This window comes from Hemicordylus capensis, chromosome 3, assembly GCF_027244095.1.
Source record: "Hemicordylus capensis ecotype Gifberg chromosome 3, rHemCap1.1.pri, whole genome shotgun sequence".
NCBI classification, from domain to species: Eukaryota; Metazoa; Chordata; class Lepidosauria; order Squamata; family Cordylidae; genus Hemicordylus; species Hemicordylus capensis.
In genome coordinates, this window is record NC_069659.1 from 35,213,258 (window position 1) to 35,231,337 (window position 18,080).

Below are 18,080 nucleotides of genomic sequence, written 5' to 3' on the forward strand. Positions count from 1 at the left end.
CTTTTCTATTCTACTCTTCCTCTGAAAACCTCCATGCATGAGGTTCTCAGATAGCTGCCTTTGCCTAACTGTAAAGGGAGAGCAGTTCCTGCCAGAACAAGTAAAGTTCTGATGTTTTCATACAGCTAGGTGCTGCTGCTCTAAGGAGGACTTGCTTCGTGTAGCTCCTCTTTGCCTTTTTACTTGCCTTGTTCTCTCTTTAAATTGCCTTCACTTGCCCTCAGTTTGTTTATCATCAGTAAACAAATCAGACTGGCTGATTATATCAGACTAAATCAGACTCCCTGCCCACACCTATAACACATTGCATAGTGAGGACATCCCTCTCATGTAGTATGATTCCTGATTGAATGCGATCACCCATTTTACTAATCCAGGAAATCTGGATTCACTTGTCCTCAACTCTTTCTTGCTCCTTCTCATTAATGCCATAAATAATGCCTCTCTAGCCTCTTAGACAGCGCCTTCTTCTACATGATCCCCACTGCAGGTTAAGATCATCTGAGGAGGTCCATATCCAGTGACCGCTGGTTCGTCTGGTGGCGACTCAGAGGTGGGCTTTATCTGTAGCTGCCTCAGAGCTGTGGAATGCACTCCCAGTAGAAATCCGTAACCAGAATTCATTGCTGGCCTTCAGGAGAGCCCTTAAAACCTATCTGTTTGGCCTGGCCTTCCAGGGTTTATAATTGGTTGAAAATTATTTCTAACTGCTGTAAATGATTGGCCTGGTTCTCCAGGGTTTTTAACTGTTTAAATGTTTTAATTGTTAATTAGTTTTATGCTGTTTTGTTTTTAATTGTTAATTGATTTTAATAGTTTTATTTTGATGTAAACTGCCCGCAGCCATTTTTGGAAAGGTGGTATATAAATCAAATAAATAAATAAATAAATAAATATTATCTCACCGCCTAGAGATGTACACAACACCTAGAGATGTACATATCAGGTGGTACAGAAATATGGTACATACTTGCATACATACATACAGGGGAAGGAAAAGGGGTAGTCAGTTCATAATGCCTCTCTAACCTCTTCTGCCTCTTCTTGCTTCTGATGGGAGTCTGGTTGTTTGGGATTCTAAAACAGGGTAGAAGGGAATTCACATGTTCTCTCACCAGGAAGTTAAGATAGAAAATCACCCTGTGTTTCCATAAGATACTGCACCTGATGTTTCTCATTTGGGTGCAAGGAGCCTGGCAAAACAAATCATGAATAAGGTATTTAAAAGGTACCCTCTGACAGATGAAAAAGGGACACACTGGTAATACCCTTAGGACGGGTTCAGACATAATGGCAGCACCTGAGGTTGCTACGATCCTTGGAGTGTGCATCCCCTCCCCCAATCCCATTGTGAGTCTTTACTTCTATTGTATGTTCCAATATGCTGAGATTGGTCAAACCCACGCATCTTGGCATATCCTGCCCTACTTCCTTCAGGGAACCCAACATCAGCAATTTACTTCACATTTCATTTACAGATATTGGGTTCCCAATGTGAAGTAGGGCATGGTATGCGAAGATTGATTATGTTGTCTGAACCTACTAATGTCTGTGTATTGGAACCAGCATTCTCTGTAATAGGGATTCCTGGATGTTGTTGACTACAAATCCCATAATCCCCAGCCAAAGGCCATCGGAGTTGGGGATGATGGGAGTTGTAGTCAATAGCATCTGGGAATCCCTGTTACAGGGAACCCTTATTGGAACCTACAATAGAAACAGAAGCTCATGAAGGGATGGCGGGGTGCATGCTCTTGGGGCGGCAGCTGCCTTAGGTGCCACTGTTGCATCTGAACTTGTCCGTATTCTCATAGCAAGGGAATCACTGTCCAGTTCCCTGCCCACACCTATAACACATTGCAGAAAGCTCTCTGGGCTTTTTTTTGTTCACTGCATTCGCTTACTGCATTGCAGTAGGCAGGCTGTCCTGCTCTGTTTAAAAAGCCATGATGCCTTTACATTATTACTAGAAAAAATATTATTGTCCCACAATATTTTATCAGTCATTCAAAATAAATCTTAACAGCTTGTAAAATGACTGGCTATGGATGACATGGAGAGGAGAGCTGGTCTTGTGGTAGCAAGCATGACTTGTCCCTTTAGCTAAGCAGGGTCTGCCCTGGTTGAATATGAAAGGGAGACTAGAACTGTGAGGACTGTAAGATATTCCCCTCAGGGGATGGAGCCGCTCTGGGAAGAGCAGAAGGTTCCAAGTTCCCTCCCTGGCATCTCCAAGAGAGGACTGAGAGAGATTCCTGCCTGCAACCTTGGAGAAGCCACTGCTAGTCTGTGTAGACAATACTGAGCTAGATGGACCAATGGTCTGACTCAGTATATGGCAGCGTCCTATGTCCCACTTAGCATGTTCACCCTACTTTTAATTTTTTTAAATTAAGTCTTAAAATATGAACATACAAATACACAAAAAGGAAAGGGGAAATCCCAAGTACATAAAATATTTGTGAAGAAGGCATTCCAGGCAATCTAATACAATACATCATCTGCAACACCACTTAATCTCCAATACTTAATCTTTAGAGACTCTGGGCAGAGATTTTGTTTATTCATATAAAACATTTCTGTGCCACCAGTAAAAAACTTCCAGGGCAGCTCATAACACTTATAAAATATGATCATGTAAAAGCATATACATTGAACACAGAAGACTGACAATTCTAGCAAGAAATGCTAACAGAATGTTACAAGGCATCTCTCCAACGGCAAAAACAAGAGACAAAACAGAGAGAGTCATTTAACAGAGGCAAGAACCAGAAAACAGAGACTAGATCTGGTAAATAAAGACATTTAGATAGGAACATGGGAAGCTGCCTTATACTGAGTCAGACCATTGGTCCACCCAGCCCAGTATTGTCTTCACCGGCTGGCAGAGACTCTGAGATTTCAGGCAGGAGTTTTTTCCAGCCCTACCTGGAAATGCCAGGGATTGAACCTGGGACAGTTCATTCCCAAGTTGGAAGTATATGATAAAATCAAAGACAGATATGCAAGGCATAGCTTCAATGTAACCAATCAGATAGTCAACCTAGAAAGTTATTCTTCTAAGACAGGAACATGCACCTACAATCGAGATTTCTGTTTAAAGGATCCAAATATTTCAGTGGAAACAAATTAACATCAACCAAATAACAAGAAGCAGAACAACAGATTCCTGGTAGCATTCAGTTTTAGCTTTTTATCGTGAAATAATATGTGTTTCTAAGAGATAAACTGGCCACAAGATAAGACAATTAATCACTAGAACAAACATGAGAACACAACTTAACCATCAAAAATAAAAGTGAAAGAATGGAATGTTCCTTGGAGGAATGTAATTAAAACTCCTAAAAATGTCAGAATGGAAAATTCTGTTTCTGCTTCCTTCATACACAAGTGTCAATCCTAATGGGGATATGTGTGTGTGTGTGTGTGTGTGTGTGTGTGTGTGTGTGTGTGTGTATATATATATATATATATATATATATATATATATATATATATGAATGAATGTGAGGTAGTAGTCATGAAAATTCTTGAGTCCACTTGCAATTTATGAACCAAGGAATGAACGTTACACTTTAGGATTCTTAATACTAGCCTTAGTCCAACACCACACCACATGTGTGAGTAGAAAACACTTCTGTGTATCCTTGGGGATACAGGTAGACCTCACTGTTCAGTTTCACATATTCATGGTCCACAAGTGCCACCCGACCTTGGCATTTGCGGGTATACAAAGGGTTAATACTCATGTATCCATGGTTTCTAGATGGCTGGAAATGACCTCCAAGGTCATTTCTGGCCGCCATTTTGGCTAAAGGAGCCATTTTGTGGCTCTTCTGTAAAAACAAACAAAACCCTATGGTTTTTAAAGGAAAACCCCCCAAATTGGGGTTTGGGGGGGCATCGCTGCACAATTGGAGACCTACAGAGCATGTTATGGCACTTCTTTGCTTCTATTTCTGCTGTTTTTCATGGTTTTTCTGCCTTTTTTTTTCTCTGCAGGAAGTTAACCCCCCACTCCCCATAAGACTCATTATCCCCAGTTTCTTTATCTGTGTTTAGCTGTGGGAATGGAACTCCAGTGGAGAATGGAATGGAATGGAACTCCAGTGGATAACAAGGTACTCCTTTCTGATGGCTGTTCTTCATACCTAATAGAATGCTGCTCTGGAGGGCCTCTAACATTGGGAAGGTTTGGGGAGGGTGCAGGAGGCTGCTGCTGGGGTGGGGGGAGCTGGAAAGCCCATGTGTGTGTCATGACCCCTGCCCCAGGGACTGACTCCGAGCTTGACCCTGAGGAGGCATGAGGCCAGCATAGACCCAGACTTGTGTCTTGACACCAAGCCAGAACCTGAGAAAAGTCCAGTGCTGGACTCCCCAAAACAACACAGAGGAGAGCTGGTCTTGTGGTAGCAAGCATGACTTGCCCCCTTAGCTGAGCAGTTGCTGCACTGGTTGCATATGAATGAGAGACTTGATGTGTGAGCACTGCAAGATATTCCCCGCAGGGCATGGAGCCACTCTGGGAAGAGCATCTAGGTTCCAAGTTCCCTCCCTGGCTTCTCCAAGAGAGGGCTGAGAGAGATTCCTGTCTTCAGCCTTGGAGAAGCCGCTGCCAGTCTGTGAAGACAATACTGAGCTAGATAGACCAATGGTCTGACTCAGTATATGGCAGCTTCCTATGTTCCTATGAGTTTGTCTCCCCTGAAGTTGAGTCCTCTGAGGAACTGGGTCCTCCTGCATGTTGCACTCCCTGATATCTGCACATCTGTGCCAGCAATAGGCTAGGCAGAATTAGATAGAAGGGCAGTTCATATGATTGGTACTTGGGTAGGAGACAAGTCCCACCAAATTTCAGGAGCTGTGCACACTCCCATTTTGTGATTGTCTGTGAGTGTAAAATAGGTTGGAGGCAGGGAGCTTGAGTGTCTGCTAAACCCCAGCTGGGTAGGATGTGCTTGCCCTAAGAAGATTGGAAACCATTCTTATTATATTTAAAGAACTATTTTCCTAATATTGATTTTACAACAGGGTTTGAAATCTAGTAATATTAGCAGGTTGGGTAGATCAAAATCGTGTTTGTAAGGTTTAGATCTATGTTTTGAATTATTATTATAGCAAGGGTTAATTCTATAGTTGGTAATTCACGAGGAGGTGTGAGCGGGAAGTCCATATTTGTTTAATGTGTTGGGAATGTTAATGTTAAGATATTGTTAAAAAATTTTTTTAAAAGGATGTGCTTGCCCTAACCACATTCCATTCCCAGCTATGGACCCAGGTAGGACAAAAAGCTGTCCTGCCAAGGTGGGGCTTAGCAAATGATGAAGCTCCCCATTTGCTACCTTATTTTAAACTCACAGACAATCACAAAATGGAAACACACACAGCTCCTTAACTTGGTCTTGCAGTAGCAAGCATGACTTGTCCCATTAGCTAAGCAGGGTCTGCCCTGGTTGCATATGAATGGGAGACTAGAAGTGTGAGCACTGTAAGATATTCCCCTCAGGGGATGGAGCTGCTCAGGGAAGAGCAGAAGGTTCCAAGTTCCCTCCCTGGCAGCATCTCCAAGATAGGGCTGAGAGAGATTCCTGCCTGCAACCTTGGAGAAGCCGCTGCCAGTCTGTGTAGACAATACTAAGCTAGATAGACCAATAGTCTGACTCAGTATGTGGCAGCTTCCTATGTTCCTGTGTCCCTATGTTCCATGTCTCTGGTTCAACTGCTGATTGTTTGAACTGCCCCAGAGAGGAGGAAGAGTGCCAGATTCCAGGCCAGAAGCCTTCCCCTTTGAGGCTGCCACTCTCCAGGCAGGGGGCAGAATTCAGAGAGGGAGCTTGAGCTCAGAGGTATTTAAAAGCTCAGTCCACCTCTGACTCCTACTGGAGCAACTTGTCCCATGGAGCTGTCTGTGGTGCTGTAACCTGTCTTGTTTGTCTTCCAGACCTCATGGGCTCCTGTCCATGAGATGAGATGGGACGGGACTGGACAAGACAGGACAGTGTGCAAGCACCTACACTGCCCCCTTGCCTTGAGCCCCCAGGGTCTCCCTCCCGATGGGAGCTTGTGTCTGCCTTGAAGTCTTGCTGCCTTGGTTAACCTGGGTTTGGACATACTTGACATTTTTCCTACATGGGTGTAGGAAAACCTGTTGATAAAGTGAATGCTTCAACCAGTTTAAAAGCCACACAACAGCTTCAGCAATGCCACATGCTTGGAAGCGGCACTTCGCAGCAGCTTCCGAGCACATGTGATAACGGCAAAAGCCAACTGGTCATGGATATGAGGATTTTGATGAGGAGATATAGGTGTCTGCCAAGAATGTATATACTTTCTTGGTATATTTATTTCAACTTAGGCTCTTCTAATTTCAGCAAAATGAACTCCGATGGTATTAGGCTAGACTAATCCAAGGTTTGTTCAGTCAAGTAAAAAAAGAAGAAGTGAGGTTCGTTACTCCTCTAATATTGCTTTATTGCCAATTATCCCAACATGATTCTCACCAAAATCACATCCAAACTGCACATTTTCTTTAAACTCACCTGGTCTCTGCACATGCCTTCCCTTCCCCACTGCCACCACAGATCTACCTAGGGACCATCTTCCTCTGAGGGGAGGAGAGAAGAAAGAAGCAGCAAAGCCTAAAGGGCTCAGCATGTGAAGATCTAAACGTGTGGCTTGATGCATGGTTTTTTAAAATTGAAACTTTTATGGAAACTGCTTTGGAAGGTCTGCCTGAAAAGTGGTATATAAATGCCAAAAATAAAATAAATAAATAACAAATAAAAAGCACATGCCCAATTCTGAAATCAGTGATTCCTGATATGGTCCAGAAGTGGCTGCTGTATTTGGGAAAAGAGATTCAACTTAAAAAGAGAGGGGGAAGAGTGGTTAGAAAGATTTTTGCCCCTTTCTGTTGAAGCTGTCTTATGTGATTCAATCAGACCATTGGGCCATCTAGGTGAGTTTTGTCTACACTGACTAGTGCAGGTCTGTAGGGTTTCGGGCAGGGACTTTCCCAGTCTTACCTAGAAATTCCAGGGACTGAACCTAGGATCTTCTGAATACAAAACATGCACTCTAACACTGAGTTACAATCCCTTCTTCATACTACTAGAAACTGGAAGTGACCTACTGAAGCTGGACGTAGCTAAGAGGAATCATTCGTTTCGTCACACAGTACATTATCAGCTTGTGGCATTCACTAGCACTAGATGTAGTGATGACTTCTACATGTGATGCTGCCACAGAGCTGCCACCAAAAATGGCATCCCTGTGTCAAGTTAAAGTTTAGACAGTCTTGTCTATTTTGGGCAGCATCTCTGTGTCAAAAATAATATCTAGTTTCATCCTTAGATGAGTTGGAAAATTCATGGAGGATAAATCTATCAATGGCTCCATGAATGTACAGATATTGGTATTTATGCCCATAAGGAAACTTCTGACTGCTCCAGCTGATTAGGAACACAGGAAAATTGGTAACTGCCTTATACTGACTAAGACCATTGATCCATCTAGCTCAGTATTGTCCACACTGACTGGCAGCAGTTCTCCAAGGCTTCAGGCAGGAGTCTTCCCAACTCTAGCTGGAAATGCCAGGGATTGAACCTGGGACCTTCTGCTCTACCACTGAGAAGTGGTGGCTGGTGAGGGCTGTGCTGGAGGGCTGATGAAAGGTACCTTTAAAAAGTGATTAGCAAGCAGCAGTGCCTTGACTGGCATCCCGCATGGTGGCTGCCGTGGCTCCTGCATTCATTTGGCCTCTGCACATGTGCGGAGGCCATTTGCGTGGTCAGCTGACCATGGAAATGGCCTCCGCACATGCACAGAGGCAAGGGGAGTACCAGAGCTGCAGCAGCTACCGTGCGTTATGCTGGGGGAGGCACTGCTGCTTGCGGTGGCTTGCAGGTGCCGGCGGTACTGCTGGCAGTCACTTTTTAAAGGTATCTCTCATGGCCAGGCCAGCAGAGCCCTCACCAGCCTCTACTGCCACTGAGCTGCGCCCCCATCCCCCTAAGGGAAATATCTCACAGCAGACAGCATTCGCATGTAGTCGCCCATTCAAATGCAAACCAAGGAAAACTCTGCTTAGCAAAGGGGACCATTCACGCTCTCTACCGCAAGACCAACTCTCCACCCTTAAATATGAGAATTACTTAATGCGCAAATTTTGATCGCTTGGTGCACACCTTCTAGTCCAGCTTCAGACTTTCATGTAGTCGCCTTTCTTTAAATGTATTCAGGCCCTTAGTGCTCCAACAAGAATCTGACCTTAGAAACAGAATGACCCATATTCTGGTAATACAAAAGAAAATGAGCATAAGCAAATGATACACAACAGCTGATTACTTTTTATTACAATAAATGAATTTCCATATTGATTTTTGCCATTTCAGTTAAACCTATATAGAAAAATAAAATATTGATGCAGTATTATGTTATGGGCCACTTTTAGCAGGTCCATCAAATTCTCCTTGGGAGCTGCATCATGCAAAGAGAATGCATTCTGGGTTTCAAATGACACTTGTTCTATATCTGTGATGTATGGTAGGGCCATCTGTTGGATAAATATACATACTAAGGAATCTCACGGAGCTATCTTTGTCTGTAGGCAACACAGTGGTCATGCAATGATGAAAACAGCGCCAAGACAAATGTAACAATCAGTATTTTCTGTGGTATTTGGAAGATTTGCAGTCATCAATTAAATTTATGCATGTGTTTGTTTAATTTTCAGACTCTTGAGGATGAATGATTGGGGAGGCTGAATCCCATAAATGAATATTCATTACAGAAGGCCTACTAAATTAATAATCGTTTTAATAGGGAAAAATACATCCTATCAGTAAAGCAACATATTCTCCAATATAAACTCCTCTTAGAGTCAACTTCAGTGCCAGCTATTGGTCTCAACCCTTGCACCCTGGCCTGGGCTCTGATTCCAGGACCCAGTCAGGCTTTTCTGCATGACATAACGCCTCTTCACCCTGCTGGGCTCAGGCACAGACAGCAGGTTTCCAGAAATTCACCCTGCCTTATACATCTGCCTTTACTTGTGGTGCAATTTATACTTGTAAGGACCAATACAAAACCAAACAAACACACCCTACATACTATAGTGTGTTTGTGAGTATGTATGACTCTGCCCTTGTCTTGTCTAACACCACAGAAATCAGACGTTCCAAAGCTCACATTTTAATACTTAGCCATTTGGTACACTTAACTTTATTTTGCCTGTATGATATTCCTAATGTGATTTATTTATTTATTTATTTATTTATTTATTTATTTGAAACATTTAATATACTGCCCACTCTGAAGACTCCGGGCGGTGCACAAAAACATGCAAAGCAAGACAACATTAAAATTACATTCTAAATTAAAAACTTAAGTAATTAACAAAAAAGAAAAAAACCCCAAATAGATAAACTACAGGGCAAAAGCCTGGCGAAAAAGAAAAGTCTTTAATAGAGATTTAAAAATCAGTAAGGAAGAGGCTAAACAAATTTGAAGTGGAAGAGAGTTCCAAAGAAGTGGGGCAGCAACCGAAAAGGCCCTTTCATGAGCACCCCAAACCTCTCGGAAATCAGGAACTGACAAAAGGGCCATCTGAGATGATCTAACCAGACGGGATGTAACTGGATGGGAGATAGTCTGTGGGTAGGGAGGCGCCAAACCCCGCAAGGCTTTGAAGGTCAAAACCAGGACCTTAAATTGAACTCAGAAGCAAATAGGCAACCAGTGCAATGACTGCAGGAGAGGTGTTACCCTGTCATATTATCTGGCACCCATGAGTAGGTGAGCTGCTGCATTCTGGACCCATTGAGGCTTCCCGATTGTCCTCAAAGGTAACCTTGGATAGAAAGCGTTACAGTAATCTAAGCGGGAGATAACAAGGGCATGGATCACTGTCATTAATGCCTGCCGATCAATGTAAGGGCGTAATTGGTGAATCAGATGAAGCTGGACAAAACCACTTGATTGTTGGCAATCATTTGTCTTTGTAACAGAGTTTTGCAGGTGCAGAATAGGGGAACCTATTCTAAACTAAAAAGCCCCAAGTGGTGTAACCTTGCCTTGCAACAAAGGTATTCTAGGCCCCTGATCATCATGAGATGATCAGGGCCTAGAGTACCTTCAGGGGCCTGATTGATGATCAGGGGCCTAGAGCACCTTCATTACGAGGCAAGGTTACACCACCTGGGGCTTTTTAGTTTAGAAAAAAGATTACTAAGGGGAAACATGATAGAGGTCTACAAAATTATGCATGGTATAGACAGAATGAATAGAGAGAATGTTTTCTCCCTCTCTCACAACACTAGAACCAGAGGTCATCCGATTGCCAGGAAGTTTAGGACCGACAAAAGGCAGCAGTTTTTCACACAGCACATAATTAACCTATGGAATTCTCTGCCACACAATGTGGTGATTGCCACCAGCCAGGATGGCTTGAAGACGGGCTAAGACAAATTCATGGAGGACAAGTCTATCCATGGCTACTGGTCTTGATGGCGATAGACTACCTCCAGGTTCAGAGGCAAGATGTCTCTAAATACCAGTTGCAGGGGAGCAACAGCAGGAGAGAGGGCATGCCCTCACCTCTTGCCTGTGGGCTTCCCGGAGGCATCTGGTGGGCCACTGTGGTGAACAAGATGCTGGACTAGAAGGGCCTCATCCAGCAGTGCTGTTCTTATGTTCTGATTACATGAAGAGCCCCTGGTGGCGCAGTGGTAAAACTGCCGCCCTGTAACCAGAAGGTTGCAAGTTTGATCCTGACCAGGGGCTCAAGGTTGACTCAGCCTTCCATCCTTCCGAGGTCGGTAAAATGAGTACCCAGAATGTTGGGGGCAATATGCTAAATCATTGTAAACCGCTTAGAGAGCTTCCAGCCATAGAGCGGTATATAAATGTAAGTGCTATTGCTATTGCTATGAACTTTGGAGTAGCTGAAGAGGTCAATCTTAGATCAGCTGGACCTGCCATGGGTACCCACTTGAAATCTTTAATGAGTAAATAATTCTTCTGGCCTCCTCCCCCCTTTTACTGGCATATCTTATTCCCTCACACCAGCTGTTTTCAAACTTTCGACTATCAGGAATCTCTTTCCACTTTGACTGTCTTCCATGGAAATCCAACATCTTGCAGAGGATTATGTGATATGTTCCAGGGGGCATGCTCAGTTCCACTGGGGCACTGGCAAAGTCTGCTAGACCTCATAGTTTCCCTCTGTGAATGGAGAGCACATCCTTGAATATACCCAGATTTCCCCTCTCAATGTTGTTGCACATTGTAAAGGAGGATAAATAATGGTGGCCAAATTATCATTTAGGGAAGTTTGTCTACTACGCCGGACACAGGGTGCCCAATGCTGCCTCCCCTCCTTGTGTGTGCCTCCTATGTTATTCGCAGAGGGGGCAACAGATGATAATGTTTCATTAGGCATGCACATAAAGACTTATCTCTGCCTCCTCCTTTGTGATGTGAAGACCTGCCACTGTTACCTAACTCAGTGCAAACCCTCCTCCTCCTTGCCACCCACTGATGCCCAATAATCTACTGCTTGAGGCAACCACTTCTCCTTGGGTCATGTAAGAACCGCCCTTGTTCAGGAACTTTTCTTACACTTCCAAGGAAACCCAAACTGCATTTCCCTAAAAAACAGCTTGAAAAGCACTGCTTCATAGGATCTGCATTTTTAAAGTAGAAAGATGCTTGAAGTTTGCATTGCCCATAACCACACATTCTGGAGATTTTCTTGAACAAACAGTTGGCATATTCCTACACAATTCAGGCTGCGTGACCCACAAATTGCTTAAGCCAGTGTATTTGTATTAAAGCTAGATTATTATTTTTTAAAGTTAATTTGTTCATCTGCTTCCCACCAAGACGTTCACTGATAGAAAGAAGAGTAGAAAAGGCTAGTATTAAAGTAGCTGCTCATCACCAGTTATTACACTATGTTCTTTCTAGCTTCTGTGAGGATCTGCTGGCCAAGTGCTGGAGCTTAACCACACAGAAACAGCATCTAGCAGTTATTTTACAGGTTCAAGAGGAGTCATGGATCAAACCATCAAGAGATTCTGGTCCCATGCCAATGTTTAACTATGCCACATGGGATTCCTATTCACACAGGGCACTTCACTGAGAGCCTCGCTCCATTGCCAAGAGAAGAATAATATTATTGCTTCAATCTTAAGTCAAACACTAACATTTGTCCAGAGTACTGTAGGTTGCTGTTAACCAAAACGAAAAGTCAAGAGAATGTATGCTTTCTTGATAATGTAATTAGTTTCTTTGATTTCAAGGTGCAAAAAAACATGCATTAGTATTAGTGGCAGCGGGGGAGATTTTTTTTCATGTGAAAAGGTGCTATGGTTTATTATTATTTAGAATGTTTATATATTGCTTTTCAACCAACAAAAGTTCTCAAAATGCTTTACATAGAAAAGGACAGTAGTGGCCAATGCACAACTGAGAGAGAAAGGCAAGAGGCACCTTTAAGCATTGAGGAGAGCTGGTTTTGTGGTAGCAAGCATGATTTGTCTCCTTAGCTAAGCAGGGTCCACCCTGGTTGTATATGAATGGGAGACAACATGTGTGAACACTAAGATATTCCCCTTCAGGGATGGAGCTGCTCTGGGTGGAGCATCTAGGTTCCAAGTTCCCTCCCTGGCATCTCCAAAATGGGGCTGAGAGAGACTCCTGCCTGCAACCTTGGAGAAGCTGCTGCCAGTCTGTGTAGACAATACTGAGCTAGATGGACCTATGGCTGACTCCTGTGCTTCCTATGTTCCTATAAATTCGTAGGTGTTTACCTCCACTCTGGCTGCACCTGCAAGCTGCTTCGGGCTGCTCCCTGCAGCAGGTGATCAGCTCCGCTGGTGAGGGATTGGCCGCCGGTGAGGGATTGGCTCTGTGGAAGCAAGGTGAGTGGTGCAACTGATCCCCGGCTGCAGGGAGTGCTGGGCGGCACACTGCTGCTCGGAGCAGGTTGCAGGTCCGGCTGGAGTGGAGGTAAGCACCTACTAATTTATAGGAACATAAATGGAGTGGACCTACTAATTTATGCTTAAAGGTTCCTCTCACAGCAATGGCCGCTACTGGGAAAGGAATAAGGGCCCTCCAGCTCCACCCCTCCCTTTTTTCTTCATTATCTCCATCACTCCAAAGGGCTTTCTGGGAGAAGGGCGAACATGGGCCCCCTCTCCCCTAGCTATGCCCCTCCGTGCTGGAGTTGGATAGGGAAATTTGCTCTCCCCCTGCTAATATAAGAGAGCCACCATCTTAAAAGGTGCTCTTTGCCCAGTTAACAGGGATTATTTTGAGAAGCAACTTCCCTCATCTGGATTGGAGTTGAGCGCAGCAAATCAAGCGATTTCCCACCCTCCCACAAACGGAAAACAATGCCATTTCCCCCATGCCTAGTTCCAAAATTTAGACCACACCATGCTTCCAATAACATTATGGGGAGCATGATGGGATTTGAATAATGCCTTGCATGAGCCCTTGTACCCAATCCCCCACCCATTCCCTTCTCTTTGCTTCCTACTGATCGGACCTGGCACATGGTGAGCTCACTTCTGAAAAGCTCCACCCCGTCTCTCTCCCTGGGTGGTTTCCAGATAGTGAGCCTTACAATGCGAAAAGTGGAGTGAACTGCAACGCTTTTGTGTGCCGAATTCAAACCGCAGTTGAAATCCGTTGCAAGCTACAATGGGGAAATACAGCTATTTTTCTGCGATGCATATGCAACATTATAGGGCTGCAAAACAGCAACAAAATCCAAAATAAGGCATCGGAAATGGGAACGGCATCTTGCTTACAGCACAGGGACAGTGCAGGCAGTGCGGAAGTACACTTAAGGAATATGTGTTACCATGCAGTCTGGAAAACGCCCCAGTGTGTCTGGTAGTCTGAAATGACAGTTTCCCATGCACTAGGAAACCTGGGGAATATAGTTTCCAGGGTGTGTGATCTCCATACTAAGGATGGGTGCCTCGGGAAAAGTACATTTCCTGATGTCCCTGGCACCTAACAGAGCAGTTTCAGTATCCTAGACACAAGGGAGGTAGGGTGGGAAGACAGTGACTCAGATCACCATCTCAGCTGAAAGAACCTTTTTTAAAGACGGCAGTATCTGTGCTCAATTCAGAACACAGTGGAGTACCATGAGCTACAAGAATGTATTAAAAACGAAGACTACAACACCAACAAGTATTTATATACTGCTTCTCAACAAAAGTTCTCTAAGCAGTTTACAAAGATAAAGAAATAATAAATAAAGAATCAGGGGTGGGCCCAGAGACAAGATTTAAAAATGGGCCCCCCTCACTGAAGCTCAGCTTATGAAGCAAAGAAATCTTAAATGAGGCTGAATAGTGGTAACAAAAAGCATAGTAAAATTGTCTATGTTCTAGTAAAACCTATGTGCCACAATAGAACATCATCCTAAATTATTTTATAAAAGGTTTTGTAAATTGTGGACAATGCAAGTCATTTAATGGTACTAGAGAAAGACATGCTGTTCTGGTAGCTCTAGGTCTTACCACTCACATCAATTTTGGAGGATGAATACAACTGAGGGAAGCCCAGGCGGGTGTGTGGCTGGGGGAGTCAGTCATGTGACTTGCCTCTGAGGGGGCCCCCAAGACAGTGGGCCCCCAGACAATTGTCTCCCCTTGCCCTATTATAGTTACGCACCTGTAAAGAATATGTTGGAGATGGAGTTCGAGTGCATCAACTTTTTGCACCTACTATCCTAATGACCACGAGGGGCATTGGGAGTAGAGGTAGTGAGTGAGGGTCTCCTTACCTGTCTCTACTCTATGACCCCAGGACTCACTCTTCAGCACTTCTTGTGCTGAGTCACAATCCTTCCCTTCCCCCTAGAGAGCAGATGGAAACATCTCTCTTTCTCCTTACCTATTCATTATGTAGTCCTTTAGATTAGTTTCAGGTCTTTCATATCCATGTGTCCTTAACCAATAAACACTTAGTATTTAGTTCTACAAGGATCTCCATGTATTTTTCTCTAAATAGCTGCAATAACTAAACCATCCTCTGCTACCTACTCTGTAACTGGAGTGTGTGCCCATTCCTTAGTGCTCTGCTGTTTTGCCCACTGGGGGGGTGGGAATTAACACCCTCTAACGGAATATGCTCCCCTGTCCCCAAAGGGCTTACAATTTGGGGCTACAGCAGGGCTGCACAACTTTGCTCTTACAACAGTGTTTGGACTACAAATCCTATAACCCCCAGCCACAGTGGTCAGTAGTTAAGGATTATGGGAGCTGTAGGCGAACATCTGCAGGAGGGCCAAAGTTGGGCAGCCCTTCCCTAACGAAACAAGTACATAGCTTGGGAGAGTTCTTGAGCTGTTTCGGTCTTGGATAAATAGTGGCAAGACAGGAAATGACTGTGTGTTGGACTGCAGTCCGAAGCAACAACTTACTGAGAACTGTTAGTTGAGAAGTTGAAGAATGCAAGAGCGATGGGATAATATTAACTTCCACCCTTTTAAGAGTCTGCATTACACTATGTAACTCTGTAATGCGTCATCACGAAACTAAGTAAGTGCCGTCTGTTGCATCTTAACAGTTCGGGGTTATAATTAAGTGATGACAGAGATGTCCATGGGCATTGCCTTGGCTCAGGCAGGACACCCAACACTGCATAAAAGATACATGCTTGCCGTCTAGCCCATACTATTTTCAGATGACACCCAAAGTGTTGACAAACCTTGTTGGACAAGGATACTCCATTAGATTTCCACTGAAAACGCAGGAAAGGGCTCTCCCACAAAGAAGGTACAAATGGAACAAACTTTGACATGGATGGCAGGATGAACAAGCAAAACAAATGATTTTAATCAAAAATTGGTTCCTAAAAACCTTCACTGGTCAGTGCCCATATATGGATAAAGGTAACGTTGTGCCCTCGAGTCGGTGTCGACTCCTGGCGACCACAGAGCCCTGTGGTTGTCTTTGGTAGAATACAGGAGGGGTGATGTGAGATGATGTGTGAGATGATGCCTTTCAGCACCTTCCTATATCACTGCTGCCCAATATAGGTGTTTCCCATATTCTGGGAAACATACCAGTGGGGATTTGAACCAACAACTTCTTGCTTGCTAGGCAAGTCATTTCCCTGCTGCACCATTAGGTGGCTTGTCCATATATGGATACACCCGAAAAATTAGTTTAGGAGTGTGGAAACTAGACCTAAGTGAATTACAGATTGTGGCTCACATGGTGTGCAGCCCAATGTGGGTGGTGCTGATCCACGTTGGCGTGCCCACAATCCAGAAGCACTACTTATGTTGGAAACATGTCCCAAATGGTTAAGTAACATGTCTCCGATCTAAATTGGAGCATCAGTGTGGTGTAGTGGTTAGAGTATTGGACAGGACTGGCTCATCCACTAGGCTGTGAACTCTGACATTGGGACGAGTGCATTTCTGTTGTTGCAGTATTTGTCTCTGTGCCTGTAAACATTTTCATGTTGCTTTCAGCTAATATGTAAAGTGTGTATTGTTTTATTGTTTTATTTTTTTGTGACTTTTCTAATGAAATATGAGTGGTCCCCCAGGGCACCAGTTCTTAGGGGCATGGGGCAGGCCACTAACCCTGCTGTGAATAACCACCCTCTGTATGGCAACTGGGGCTGGGTAGTGGTGAGGAAGGAGATGATACCTTTTAAAATCCATAAGAAATGCCACTGCTGACCCACAGCAGTGCCACTGCCCAGTTCTGCATGGAGTCTGCGTTTACCACAGCAGACGCGGAGCCTGACCGCTAGCGGCCTGTGTGCGGCGGTGGCCCCGCTCACCCTGCCCCCTGCAACTGACGTCAGACGCAGGGGCTAGCCCCCCCGTTTGATGTCTGATGCAGGGGTGTGTGGTTTGGCTCCCAAATGGAGCCCAGTGGCTCCGTTCAGGAGTTGGGAGGCAGGCCGGTGCTGCATTCACAGTGCCGGCCATTTAACTCCCGAAGGGGCCACATGGCCCCTTTGGGAGCTAGTTGGGCTGGCGCTGCATTCGCGGCATAGCCAGGAGCAGCTCTTCCCTTTTAACTCCCATTTAACTCCCAAAGGGGCCAAGCGGCCCCTTCGGGAGTTAGACTTGTGCTGGTGCTGCATTCGCAGCACAGCCAGGAGCAGCTCTTCCCTGCCTTTAATCCAGCGGCCATTTAACTCCCGAATGGGGGTTGCGCGGCCCCCGCTTGAGAGCTAAACCAGCTCCCCTGCGTCTGACGTCAGATGTGTGTGGGTGTGGGTGTGTTGGGGCTGCGAGGCACGGCCCCTGATTGGGCGCAGCCCAGGTTCTTTGAACCCGTTCGCCCAATGGTGGCTCCACCCCTGGGGCCACACAGCTCACCCCCGCCACTCACCTGCTGGACACGCACAGGCAATGGCCATTCCAAAAGTCAGCCTGATGAACCTCCCTTGCCTCACATGAACTGTTACAGAATATCATTCTAACCGAATGGGGGGATGCCAACATGATAGGGTGACCCCAGGGCTGGCCACGATGTTGGGACTAGGATTGAGGAGACCCAGGTTCAAATCCCCACTCAACCATGAAACTCACTCAGTGACTCTGGGCCAGTCACTTATTTCTCAGGCTAACCTACCTTATAGGGTTGTTGTGTACATGTACAACCATGTACACCACCCTGGGATCCTTGGAGAAGAGTGAGACATAATTTTAAAAATGAATGAATGAATGAATGAATGAATAGCTAGCACTACCAGAGTGCAAGCATGCTCTTGTGCAAAAGTTCAAGACTGACAGCACTTAATCCGAACCCAAAGCAGTACGGATAGGTCAGCACTGCCTTTGTTATGCTGCACAACATGTGGGCCATTGTTCTGGGGCCTGATATTTCCACTGAAAGTGACTGAGGGAAGGAGTTTTTTTCTAGTTCATTGGAGCCTATTCTTTTTGACACGCAGAGCAACACTATCTCAAATCTGCGTTTTCTATACAAAAGTTATGTGTTATATGCATGCATACATTAGCACATTAGAAAGCACATGCAGAAATGTTTGAATACAGATATTCATGTTCACCAAGTTGTATGTAC

The 18,080-nt window shown here is 44.7% G+C and overlaps 1 long non-coding RNA gene across 3 annotated transcripts in view; it reads left to right on the forward strand.

Annotated features, from left to right (window-relative positions):
* LOC128352258 (uncharacterized) overlaps positions 1-18,080 on the forward strand; it is a 40,791-nt gene that overhangs the window by 5,900 nt on the left and 16,811 nt on the right. For all 3 annotated transcript variants that reach the window (XR_008320291.1, XR_008320290.1, XR_008320289.1), the window contains one exon: positions 4,003-4,121. This is a non-coding gene — a long non-coding RNA (uncharacterized LOC128352258). The remainder of the gene's footprint in view (positions 1-4,002; positions 4,122-18,080) is intronic.